A 12,391-nucleotide genomic window follows, 5' to 3' on the forward strand; every position below is an offset into this window, starting at 1 on the left:
ATTTAATGAAACAGAACATTATTACGCACAGTGGGAGGAGTCGGGCCCTTGGGCAATGTTCCAACACAACAGTAGTCACATGGTACTTTTTGAATCAAAAAATTGTTGAATGAACAGAACAGAAGAACACAACAGGGATGTGGCTAGGAAGGCTACCACAAAGGTATCTGCTCTTGAGCCCACAAGAAATGATAAAAAGTTTGACGTGGAGGTTAGGGTATTCATAGTAACTGGAAATTTGGATAAAATGTCCGTGGCTTCTGTCTCCCATAGGGCTGGTCCCAGCTCCTCACTTCGTTCATTATGACTTGGCTCCCATAGTCACAGTGCCACTCAGATTTGCTGCATCTACTCTTCCATCTACTGAGGGATAAACTCTCCAAACCTAAGTGACTCTATGATCATGTACACTAGAATGCAATACCCAAAGCAGTGAGAGAGGCCCAGGCCTGTGGGACAGAAGCCATCACTGCAAAGTGACTTTTCTCTCCAAGCCATTAGCTCATTCCACACACTCAAATTTTGCATTTTTAATTTTTGACACTTTTTCCCCTACTTTCAGGCTACGTCTATACTAAGTTAAGGAAGTTGACCGCAGATATGCAGTTCCAGTTATGGTAATTGCACAGTTTAAATCAATGTGTCTGAACTCGGCTAACTTGGCTGTCTATATAGGGGAAAGTTTCTCCCATCAACCTCCCTTAGTCCTCGCATCTCACTCATGATTGCTTCTGATCATGATAGGTGTCTTCACAATGATGGGGACACAGTGTAACAGCAAGTGTAGACATAACTAAGCTAGTTTTCCCCTTCTTAGAGAACGCACCTTCCAAGTGAAGTGTAGACACGCCCTTCACTTATGGAATATATCGTTGTGTTTACATGATAAAAATTGCATGCCAGCATGAATTCATTGCAGAAAGAAATCTGGAGAGCTGGCTATTGCAAAATGTAGAGAAAGGCTGGCTAGCCAAACACCAGGTCTAACATCCATACAAGAGTATGCTCTTCACAGTTGTGTTGAAGATCTGTAGTTTCATCTTCGCAGATATTATTTGAAACTTCATATGGGATGGAGAGTCTTGAATGCAGCTGTTGCTTTCCGTACCCTGAAATTGATATCTTTATCTGTTCCTCCATCTATGCCCATAATACTCCCTAAGTAGGTGAACTGCTTCCACATCTTCCAGGTCATCCTGTCCCAGTGTGATGGTGGTGGTGCTGGAGTGGCTGATCCTCATTGTCTAGAGTGAGACACAAATAAGGAGCTTTGGAACAGAGCAGGATGAGAACCAATTGACACTGAACTCAAGAGAAGAAAGTGAGGATGACTAGGCTGCACTGTCAGAAAACCATCCTCTGGCATAGTCCGTCAAAGTCTCACATGGAACCCGCAAGGAAAATGCAAATGAGGAAGACCTCAGACAACATGCAGAAGGTCTGCTGAGATTGAAGGACAACAACTGGGGTACTCCTGGAGCCAACTGGAAGTTTGTCCCAAGACAGAGTGAAGTGGAAGAGACTTGTAGCTGACCTATGCTTCATGCGGAGTACAAGGGTTTAGTAGAAGTAGCGGAGGGCTAGCCAAAATAAGTCTCAAGCTTTTCCAATCTGTAGCATAGAATAGCATGGCAATGGTTTGGAGGCACAGAAGTTAGCTGAAAATATATTCTTTGAATACTCTTGCTGAGGTCCACTGCAAAAAATTGCTCCCCCTGCCCCCTGCACCCTCCAGGCAACAAGAGAGTTTGTAGTTCAGACTGCAACGAGCAAGAAGGGGTGAAAACAACCCTGAAGTAATTCTTATGAATATTAAGGTGCTTCATAAGAATTTGGCCTTGTGCAAAGTACATAAGCTTCATGGGTGTGAAGAAATGTCAGTGTTTATGACACCTAGAAATGGATGTTAAATATCTGAACTATGAAATGGTATAGATTGCCCCTAGCTAGGAAAATGCACATTCAATGATCAGCTTGATGCCTATTTTCTTATTATCTGTCAGATACTTTTTTACAATGTGATTTTTAGTACAGAACACTATAACTTTCACATACAGTGCATGCCTTATTGATTTTTCTAGACTGTTATAAAATAAATTCTAATAAATTGAGCCTGTACCAGAAAGGGCCTGTCATAAAAAATAAAGGACGACAAATTAAAGTTGATTAATATTTGTTCTGCAGCCCATCCAACTATAATGAGTTCATTTTTGACTTCATCAAACTTAAACCTTTGCAGAAAACAGAACTGTGAAATCCTTTGGGTTTTTTTCATGTTATGAAAGTTTAAACTGTTCATTAAAATCCACCCTAGAATGACTTACTAAGATGGTCTTTTTTTTAAGGTTACCTCCAAGAGAAAGCTGAAAAAAACCTGTTTGATAGTTTATTTTTGTGCTATTTACATGGTACATTGAAATTTAAAAAAATGGCTATGTTAAATAGCCATGAAATAGTTCAATTAATATAGAACACTGTTTATATTTTTTTAAAAAGAATTACTCCCACTTAGGATGCAGCGGTTTTCATCCCAGTTATAAAAGCATTTTGTCTCGCTAGCGTAATGTGTGGTATTCTGTGCTGTGCTAGCATTTTGCAGGCATGAATGTTTTAAAACTTGCATTGCACAGGGAAAAAAAGTTATATTACAAACAAAAAGCTTATTGAGTAACAGCCAGACAATTCTTTAGAAAGACAATAAGCAGTCAACATCAAAGCATTGCATACTTTTATGCTTAGGAAAAAAATAAGAGTTCAGTTGTTATTTGGAATAAATTTTCAAGAAAGGGAAAGTCAGACAGTTTTAATATCATTGACTGACCATGCAAAATCCTACTTTGTCTCCTCAAGTTATCTATGTATTTATATGGTGCCCATCACTGTAGTATCTGAGCACCTGAACACCCTTGTCTAATTTGTCCACAAATTCAAATTTATTCTGAAAATGAAGGAAATATTATCCCAACATTATACATAGGGAACTGGGGCATGGACAGAGTGAGTGAGTTGCCAAGGTCACATAGGGAGTCTATAACAGTCTTTTTCTGCCTTAACAAGACTTCCATTTCCAATTTTCACTTTTCTTTATTAATCAAACTACATGATATGTTGGCTTTCATGAGTGTCATCCATTCCTCGATTTTAGTGCTTCAATATTAAAGACATTTACCAATTGTGAAGCCTCTTTTTTCTTTTTCTAGTGCCAATATGAACAGTGATTATTAGGACATTTGGATGATGTGGGACAGAATACACACCATAAAAAGGCAAACCAAAACTTTTCAGTGGATCTTTATCTACTGCTGTTGCACGTGCTCAAGCAATCCTCTCATCATTCATCTCTTGTGGATATGTCAAATGTGATCTAGAAGTGGCAACTAACAGTTTGGAATGAATCTCAAATTTAAAAGGGTGCTCTTGCTCAAAAAGTAGTACAGCTTGTAGTCTGTTACATTAGCATAGGAACCTGGCTTATACATTTCATCAATATGCTGCAAAAAACCTCTAAACATGCTCAGTGTCAAGCTATATGGACAGGGAATCATATGGGTTAAATCTGGCTGCAAGTTTACTGTTAGAGGTACAGGACTACCAGGCAGATGAAGTGGACAGTACAGGCATATCAATCTTCATTCGTATAACTACCTGGGGCTTCCACAAGCCCCACCCCATGTTTCATTCAGATCACCCAACAAGCCAATGGGTTGGATTTTACCTTCCACCCTCCCCCATAGAAGCAATGAGATCTCCTTGTGGCACCTTATAGATCAACATAATTTTGGACCATAAGCTTTCGTGGGCAAAGACCCAATGTGTCAGATGCATGGAGTAGAAATTCCAGAGGTAGGTATAAATATACAGGCACATGAAAAGAAGAGAGTACCAAGAGGAAGACCAGAGTTAATGAGGTCAATTCAGTCAAGGAGGATGTGGCCCACTTCCAGCAGCTGATGTGCAGGTGTGACCACCAAAAGCGGAAGAACTGCTTTTGTAATTGGCCAGCCATTCCCAGTCTGTGTTCAACCCCAAACTGATGGTGTGAAATTTACAAATCAATTGTAGCTCTGAAGTTTCTCTTTGAAGTCTGTTTTTGAAGGGCTTCTGTTGCAGGATGGCTATTTTTAAATCTGCTACTGAGTGTAAAAGGAGATTGAAGTCTTCTACAGGTTTCTGTATGTTATTATTACTAATACCCGATTTATGTCCATTTATTCTTTCATGTAGAGTCTGTCCAGTTTAGCCAATGTATCTGACAGAAGGGCATTGCTGGCCCATGTTGGCATATATTACATTAGTAACTGTGCAGGTGAATGAGTCCTTGATGGTGTGTCTGATGTGGTTAGGTCCTGTGATTGCATGGCTGGTGTAGACGGGTGGATAGAGTTGGCACTGAGGTTTGTTGCAGAGATTGGCTCCTGAGTTAGAGTTACTGTGGTATGGTGTATAGCTGCTGGTGACAATTCACTTCAGGTTGGCAGGCTGTCTGTAGGCAAGGACTGGCCTGCCTCCCAAGGTCTGTGAGAGCGAGAGATCATTGTCCAGGATGGGTTATAGATCACTGATGATCTGTTGGAGAGGTTTTAGCTGGGTAGGTAATGGACAGTGGTGTCATTTTCCTTGTTGGGCCTGTCTTGTAGCAGGTGGCTTCTGGGTACATGCCGGTCTCTGTCAATCTGTTTCCTCACTTCCTCAGGTGGGTATTGTAGTTTTAAGAATGCTTGGTGAAGATCTTGTAGTTCTTTGTCTTTCTCTGAGGTATTGGAGCAAATATAGTTTTTCCCTAGTGCTTGGCTGTAGACAATGGATTGCGTGTTGTGCCCTGGATGGAAGCTGAAGGAATGTAGGTAAGCACAGTGGCCAGTAGGTTTCTGGTATAGGATGATGTTTCTCTGGGCATCACTTATTTGCACTGCAGCGTCCAGGAAGTGGATCTCTTGTGTGGACTGGTATAGGCTGAAATTTATGGTGAAGTGGAAACTGATGAAATCACTGTAGAATTCTTCAACAGCCTCTTTCCCATGGGTCCAGATGATGATGATGTCATCAGTTCAGCATAAGCAGAGGAGGGGCGCTAGGGGCGAGAGCTGAGGAAGCACTGTTCCAAGTCAGAAATTAAAATGTTGGCACACTGTGGGGCCATGCAGGTGCCCATAGCAGTGCCACTGATTTGAAGGTATAAATTGTCCCCAAATCTGAAATAATTGTGGGTGAGGATAAATTCACTCAGCTCCATCACCAATTGTGCCATGGCATCATCAGGGATACCGTTCCTGACAGCTTCTAGTCTAGCTTGTGTGGAATACTGCTAGAGAGAGCCTCTACATCCATGGTGGCCAGGATAGTGTTTTCAGGAAGATTACCAATGCATTGTAGTTTCCTCAGGAAGTCAGTGGTGAAGTGTAGGGTCTTAGTAGAGAGTCCACATATCCAGACAATCCTGCAGTGAGAATGCCAATGCCTGAGATGATGGGACATCCAGGATTTCCAGGTTTATGGGTCTTGGGTAGTAGGCACAATAAACCTGGTTGGGGGGCTCTAGGAGTGTGTTTGTGTATTGTGTAGATTTATTACAGTGCTTTTGTAGGGAGTATCTTGAGCGGATGGTGTAGTTTCTTTAGGTACTTCTAAGTGGGATCAGAGGACAGTAGCCTGTACAATGTGGTTGCCTGATAGCCTGCTTTTGGTAGTCTGACCTATTTATGATGACAGCAGCTTCTTTGTCAGCCTCTTGAATTACAATGTTTGTGTTATCTCTGAGGCTGGGGATGGCATTGCATTCTGCACAGCTGAGGGTATGGGACAAGCGATTCTGCTCTACCACAATTTTTGCCTGTGCACATCAGTGGAAGCACTCTTTGTATAGGTCCAGTCAGTCATTTTGACCATCAGGAGGAGCCAAGGCAGAACTCTTCTTCTTCTACTGCTGGCAGGAGAGTATTTGTGGGTCAGTCCACTGTTCAGTATTCTTTGAGTCAGAGATGGCAAAAGTAGGCTTCCAGATCCCTGCATAACTGCATCGTGTTTGTGAGGGTGGCGGGGCAAAAAGAGAGTCCCTGGGACAGGACAGACTCTTCTGCTAGGCTGAGTCTGTAGTTGAATAGATTGACAATGTTGCTGGGTGAGTTAAGGATACCACTATTGTGGCACATTGTGACAAGTAGGAGTTTTACAGTTCTTTTCCCTTTGTAAAGAAGTGAAGTGTGCTTTGTAAATTTCCTGTCTTGTTTTAGTAAAATCCAGCCACATGGAAGATTGTTTGGAAGGTTGTTTTCTTATGAGCATCTCCAGTTTTGAGAGCTCTTTTCTGATGTTTTCCTGTTTGCTGTACAGGATGCTGACCAGGTGGTTCCTCAGCTTCTTTGAGACTGTATGGTACAATCGCCACCATAGTCTGTGTAGTATGTCAATTGCAATGGATTTTTCACCTTCAGTCCATTTGGTATGATGTCCATCCAGTTGCATATGGAGAGGAAGATGATGTAGTCTATAATCTGTTAGCCTATAAGGTTCCACAAGGACCTCTCATTATTTTTGTTGATACAGACTAACATGGCTGCCCCTCTGATACTCCTTCCCCATAGGAGACTTAAGGCGGGCCAGCTCCCTCATACCACCCTTAGAACACTGAATCCCCCTTCCCTTTCCATTAACCAGTATCTCCTTTTCAAGTCCCTTAACATGCCATTTATCTGGTTGCTGGATGACTTCCCTCTGGATTACGTGCCCAGGATTTATGCCCCAGATTTACAAAGTACGTTGTAATACATGACCTACCTACTTTTGTGCTTAACATAATAGGTCCTCCCTGACCCCTGCTGGGGGAACAGACCAGAACCTATCACTCCACAACAGGTCCTAACCCAGACTGATATTTGCACCTCAGCATAAGAGAAGGTGGATGCTGCTTTGCCTGCTGAGTGGACAAAGGGCTTCCAACACCTGGGGATGTCCTTTTAAGGCCTTCCAACTTTACATTCCTGGGGGGAGAGGAGTGAGCACCTCCTTTTTTACAATAGTTTCGAAATTCCTTCCTGTTCTGTCCCACCACCATGTTTCCCTGCCTACCATAAAGTTTCTACCTTCCTCTGGTGAGCCCAAACAACTCCCATTGCAGCACAAACAGAGAACCACTTTAAAAGCTTCTTTCAAGCATTGCTGGTTTCTGTGTTGTATAGCATAAATACCTATAAATATGCATTGCGTTGTTCATAAAGTGGCATAAGGAAACCAATTTAGGAAATCAGAGAATTAGGTTTGGTTTTAATTCCAGAAAGGAAGCCATAGATATAATTGTCAATCAGATCCTGTAGTTGCAGAATTGTGCCTGTCATCTAAGTCCTTGTCTAGACTAAACCCTTCCACCCCCACCCTGTAGACCTAACCAATGCAACTTCACCTACGGAAACAGTATAGCCTCTTCCATGCTGCTAGATCAGCTCCTCTGGGGCTGCTCTCCTGTCACCGTCAGCTACTCTTCTCATTTCTGTAGAATTAAAGGAAGCACCTCCCTCCTCCCCCCAAATGTAGCACCTAACCCTTCTCCTCCCCACCAGCTATAAGGGAAGTTTGCTGACAGACATCTACAGAATCTGTCCATGAAGAAGACATACAATATACTAGCAGCACATGTTAAAACAGTTCCCCTGTACAGTTCACTCTGTTTTCCCTCCATACTCTTTCCAGTCTCCTAGAAGTGCTGAACTACTCTGAGATTGCAGCTAATATGAATCAAACTTGATGTGAACACTTCAGTTTTCCTCTGGAGATAGTCCAGCAGAGTTTCTACAGACTCATGATCCTGATGGGAAGATTAAATATGGTGCCATGATTTTTATGTTATTTTAGGCTAAGACGACTGAAAGAAGTTGTAAAACAAACAGTAAAATCTTAATTTGTTATCAACATGCAAATTGTAACACACATTATTACAACTTTAAATCTGGGCTTATAATTTGTACAAAAAGGCCACCAACTTTGTCACTCATGAGGCAGAAAATGATAACTGGATCTCTGTGCCAAAAGTTTAAGCATCTGACCATTTCAGCTAAAGCAGAGTCTCAAAGTATAACAGAGGCCACTTAATATTGTTAGCAATAGTCATCTTAGGCTTTGTTCACCCTGGCATGGAAGATCAACCTGCTCATGGTCAATCTTTCAGGGTTTGAGTTTGCATAGGTATGAAATGATGATCTCAGTTGTCAAAGTCAACCCCTCTACTCCTCACAAGAGGTGAAGAATAAAGAAGGTCGAAGGTTGAAATGCTTCTGTCGACCTCGCCCCATGTGGACAGACATGGAAGTCGATTGCAGATGAGTTGATTTTAGATACGCAATTGGCATAGCAAAAATTGTGTATCTGTGGTCAATTTCTATGTCTAGCATAGACAGTCTCAGTGTTTAAGACAATCAAATAGACATCAGCTGAGGTAAATGTGAATGCATCATAATTAAATAGTAAAAACATCTGAAACTTTGCTTGACACATAGTTCATTTACATCTCAACACCAATATAAAATTTTGTATTTGATAATTAAAATGTACACAAGTATCAGCAACAGGGTAGAGCGTCCGCCTGTCCTAATTCACATGGACTGTGGCTACATTTGCCCCCATGTTTCAGAAGGGACATGCTAATGAGCCACTTCAGCAGATGCTAAATGAGGTGCTACTATGAATATCTAGTGCCTCATTAGCATAATGGCTGCTGCACGCATTTCAAAAGTGTCACTTTTGCAGTGTACGCCACCCATGTAGACAGGGCCCTTTTCAAAGGACCCCCCTGAACTTTGAAAGCCCTTTCTTACCATTTGGTTTTGGGACAAAGGAGCTTTTGAAGTCCGGGGGCTCCTTTCAAAAGCCCCTGTCTACATGGGCAGCGTGCATTTCGAAAGCAGCACCTTCGAAATGCATGCAGCTGCCATTATGTTAATGAGGCGCTACCTATTCATGGAAGCACCTTATTAGCATCTGCCAAAGTGGCTCATCAGCATGCCCCTCCTGAAAGGTGGGGGCTAGTGTAGCCATGGCCATGGAGAGAGGAGATTGCATTTCTGAATTCCAGTCTATCACCATTCTAAGCAGGTGATGAGCACAGATTCAAAACAGAGCTGTAAAAGCCCTCCTTAGCAAGCTTTTATGCAGACTAAGTATCTGGAATACCCATGAGTCTTTTGAATAGGAAGAACCCGGGTGACATATCTGAAATAGAAACAACTGTCACATCCAATTACCACTAATGGCAAATCCAACCATAGTGCAAGGAATGGCTTATACAGCTACAGCCAAACATTAATCATGCCATGTGTGTCTGGGTTTAGGAGACATTGTTCTTTTACTATTTCTTTAATGGGTGCATTAGTATCTTTCAGTAATTTCCTATTACAAACAACACTATTAACTATTTAATATACTATTATAACTCCCATACAGACATTTTAAGGACACCAATGATTTTGTAACGAATACTGTCTGCTAAAACACCTGTAAGTGCTTTGAGTGCTGCCAGCTAACATCAGGCATTAAATCAAAGGAGTTTGCAGACTTATTAAGCTGCCAACACTGTTAGAAAACAGCCAATAACATAGTGTCTAATTTTTTTTTCCCCAAGCGAACTAATTGCGTGTGGTAAACGACTAGCCTTAGAGGCTACATTACTTGATACACAAGCTTCCTACATCATCCTAGCAAAATAACTCACCCCATCCTGACAGAATGCCAAAGGTCAAGAGGTTATTTCCAACTCTCATGTGTTGTCTGTCGTGTCTTAGGATATATCTTCACTACCTGGAAGATCGACCCGATCAGGTTCAATCTTCTGGGGTTTGGTTTTGTGCACCTCGTGGCAACATGCAAAATCAAACTATCAGAGGTCAACAGTCCATCCCTAAACTCAATCTCACAAGGAGTAAGAGAGGTCATTTACGGTCTAGTGTAGACCTGACCTGAGATTGTAAACAGGGAACCATATCTGAAAGGATAATCTGAGTAGTGAAGCACAGCAGTGCTATTCACAGCTCTGCCATTCATCTTAATTAATTCACCTCTCTGGGCCAGATTTTAAAAGGTATTTAATTGTGTAAATAGGCTATATTGGGATTTCCAAAAGTAACTGAGGACCTCACTTTTAAAAACTGCACTAGGTGCCCATCTGCATCTTTACGGTAAAGACCTTTAAACATCTAGCCACCCATGTATGAATTTCCTCAGCTGCAAAATGGGAACATCTATGAGTGCATTACTATATAATATCTATCTAAACAGAAGTTCCCTGTTGTCATTATTATTTTGTTGCTGGTATTTACATAGCAAGAGTTTGTAAACCTATCAATCGTCCCTAAAATATAAATAGCAAACATGCATTTCACTGATGCTTTTAAATGAAGTTTGAGGTTCTCATGGGGATGATGCTATTAAACAAAAGTTACTAACAGTGAACCCATTTTATATGAAGTTATTGAAAGTCACATCTTTCTAACCTAGAAACAACTGCTGAGGGACCAACTCAGAGAGCAGACTCCCAGACAGCTTTCAGATGGTAATAATTTATATCATAGTGGTAATGCAGAGATGGCTCTGTAGACTATTCCCTGAGTCTAAATGCTACTGTTAGACAAGATCTTATACGAAATATCGGCTGATGTGTCATGCTACTAGCAACACTTAGCTCCCATATAGCTCTTCTCATCCCTAGGTCTCACAGTGCTTCTTCACACAGTTACATGTTTCATTACCTCCTTTTTACAAAGGGGATTAATCAATAGTCAGTACTTCTCTGTCATTATAATTCAGTAAAGGGATATAAGTATCTTGATAAATTCTGAACTAGGAGTAACATATTGCCAAACAGCAGCATTTCACTCTCCTACAAATTCAGCAAAACACAAGAAAAAGATTGACTTTGAATTGCATCTGAAGCAACTGCTACTTTCCCATGAATATTTAACATTTGGTGGTTATCTACAACACTTTATGGAAATGTTTTACCTTGTTCAGTTGGCTAAGGAGTCATGTTCACTACCATATTTTCACATCATTGTCCAACAAGCCATATTTTGTAACATCAAAAAAACACATAGCTATCCATTGACTGAGAGATGATGCCCATACTGGAATTAGCACAAAATATTTAGAAACTGAACAATGTGTTAAATTTATGTATTTATTTTTGCTGTGGCAGTCAGTGGAGTAGGATTATATAAAACCATTAAACTATTTCTGTATTTATTGCCATACTTGGAGCACACTTCCTGGCTCATATGATACTGATGAGAAAAGTAGCAAAATTGCATTTCAGTCTAACACTAAGTTAAAAAAAATGCATTCTCAATCGCACTAAGACAGCGACCCAGAAATACACAAGACAAACAAATGATGGAATGGGAAGGGTTAAAAAAAAGAAAAAAAAAAAAAAGAAGAAAACCATTACTTGTACTGTTGGCTGAGAGAGTCTAAATAACTAGAGAAAGGCTAACAGAGGCCAGTTAAAGTTTCAACATAATAAAGACAAAATACCTGTTTTAAAATAATTTAATGGACACAAATCTGAGGTTTTGGATTATATAGAAATCAATTGCTTTTTCAGAAATATTTGGATTATATAGAAATCAATTCCTTTTTCAGAAATATGAATAAATGACCAAAAATGACTTCTCAACCCAGTCTTGAGAATACGTGCTAACTACTCATGCCAAGTATCAGAGAGGCAGCTGTGTTAGTGTGTATCTTCAAAAACAACAGAAAGTCCTGTGGCACTTTATAGGCTAACAGATATTTTGGAGCACAAGCTTTCACAGGCAAAGACTCACTTATGATTCTCCACAGCTTTTCGTGACACAGGACTTTTTGCTAAAAGTTGGGCAGTGCTGTGACTGTGTCAGCTCTTTTGCCAACACAATACCTTAACGATGAGCAGCGGCATTCACAATGTCAACAGGAAAGCATGCTTGCTAACAATGGGCCATTCTTGCTGGTACTTGCTATGACAAAACCTAGGTCTTTTGGGGTGCATGGGGCTAGGGTAACACCTCTGAACGACAAATGCCAGTGTAGACATGACCTTATTAGTATCGATCGCAGACTTAAAGAAGGCTCTGTGTAAACTGAAAAGCTTGTCTCTCTCACTTACAGAAATTGGTCCATTAAAAGATATTACCTCACCAACCTTGTCAGCTGCAGCACAGGTGGGCAATAATTTTTGATGGGACACCACTCCAAGAATTTGGTAAGCGGTCAAGGACTGCACTCTTCCACAATATAAATGAGGAAGTGCAGGGCCTGAGGTGGAGGTTGGGTGAAGAAGGGAGCTTGGGGTAAGGAACTGGGGTGCAGGAGGGGGTGTGGGATCAAGAAGGGAATTAGAGTGAAGGAAAGAGTTGTGACCTGTACAAGGGGA

General features: G+C 41.0%; 1 protein-coding gene and 1 long non-coding RNA gene across 2 annotated transcripts in view; one reads left to right on the forward strand and one right to left on the reverse strand.

The window, feature by feature from the left end:
- The window catches only part of DOCK2 (dedicator of cytokinesis 2), a 454,537-nt gene that overhangs the window by 210,588 nt on the left and 231,558 nt on the right, over positions 1-12,391 (reverse strand). The window lies entirely within an intron of this gene.
- LOC142021100 (uncharacterized) overlaps positions 1-12,391 on the forward strand; it is a 95,533-nt gene that overhangs the window by 74,242 nt on the left and 8,900 nt on the right. Inside the window, exon 2 of the long non-coding RNA XR_012647594.1 lies at positions 12,127-12,220. This is a non-coding gene — a long non-coding RNA (uncharacterized LOC142021100). The remainder of the gene's footprint in view (positions 1-12,126; positions 12,221-12,391) is intronic.

This window comes from Carettochelys insculpta, chromosome 15 (assembly GCF_033958435.1).
Source record: "Carettochelys insculpta isolate YL-2023 chromosome 15, ASM3395843v1, whole genome shotgun sequence".
NCBI classification, from domain to species: Eukaryota; Metazoa; Chordata; order Testudines; family Carettochelyidae; genus Carettochelys; species Carettochelys insculpta.